The sequence below is a fragment of the Galeopterus variegatus genome, unplaced genomic scaffold, assembly GCF_000696425.1.
Source record: "Galeopterus variegatus unplaced genomic scaffold, G_variegatus-3.0.2 Scaffold9679, whole genome shotgun sequence".
NCBI classification, from domain to species: Eukaryota; Metazoa; Chordata; class Mammalia; order Dermoptera; family Cynocephalidae; genus Galeopterus; species Galeopterus variegatus.
Genome location: NW_007735790.1, coordinates 8,744 through 10,101, shown reverse-complemented (window position 1 = coordinate 10,101; position 1,358 = coordinate 8,744).

Sequence of the window (1,358 nt, the reverse complement as noted above, 5' to 3'; positions counted from 1 at the left end):
GTCTGTGCCCAGCCCTATTTGCTGAAGGGTTTCTCCTATGTTTTCTTTAAGAAGTTCTATTGTTTCGGCGTGTATATTTAAATCCTTAATCCATTTTGAGTTGATTTTAGTATATGGTGAGAGGTATGGGTCTAGTTTCAATCTCCTGCAAATGGATATCCAGTTATCCCAGCACCCTTTGCTGAAGAGGGAGTCCCGACCCCAGTGAATAGGCTTGGTGCCTTTGTCAAAGATCAAATGGCAGTAAGTGCGTGGGTTGATTTCTGGGTGCTCTGTTCTATTCCATTGATCAGTGTCTCTGTTTTTATACCAGTACCATGCTGTTTTGGTTATTATAGCTTTGTAGTATAGTTTAAAGTCAGGTAGAGTAATACCTCCAGCTTTATTTTTTTTGCTCAGTGTTGCTTTGGCTATTCGTGGTCTTTTGTTCTTCCAGATAAATGACTGTATAGTTCTTTCCATTTCTGAGAGGAATGTCATAGGAATTTTGATGGGGATTGCATTGAATTTGTATATTACTTTGGGTAGTATCCTTCTTCCAGTTTTAAAGTTTGGGTGCATACCCATCAAACTATGCTGCCTCTTCTTTTCTCTACCTACCACTTTTGGGGTTACATGGAGGAAAAATATATTGTTTAATAACTTTCCTCTCTTCAAGTTCTTTAAGGAAATATATATGTTCACTAGTCTAATTGCTTCTCTATCTAAATCCAAATCCATTTATATACCATGAGACACTGAAATTGTGTTTCAACCTATCCCATTTTGTGAAATAAGAATCCCAGTACCTTATGACTCTCCCTCCCATCTACCTAAGAAAGCCCATAATAAGCACTTACGGGAAATACATCCTTTGTAGCATGTCTGGTTTATTGCTTCGCCATGTATAAGGCACTGAGTTACACACTGTGAAAGATAAAGAGATGAATAAGAAATAGTACTCACTCTCACTCATTTTAAAACATAGACTGAGAAAAAGGACATATCACAAATAATTGCAACCTAAGGAAGACTGTGATAAGTGTTGTAATAATGGTAATAGACACTGAACAAGCTGACAGCATGGAAGTGGTGGTATTTGAGCCAAGAATTAAAGAATTAATAGAAAATTGGCATACAGAAATTGGAGTGCAAATACCTGGAACAGCATGAGCAAAAACAAGATGGTAGAAGGAAACAGTAGCTAAAAACCACAGCTACCATTTACTGAGCACTTATTCTGTGCTAGGTACTAGTCCAAAGGCTTTATATACATTATCCCATTTAATCTTTATAGCAAGCATGAGGTAAATAATACCATATTTCCATACTGCAGATGAGAAACCTAAGCTCAGAGAAGTTAAAGAACTTGCCCATGA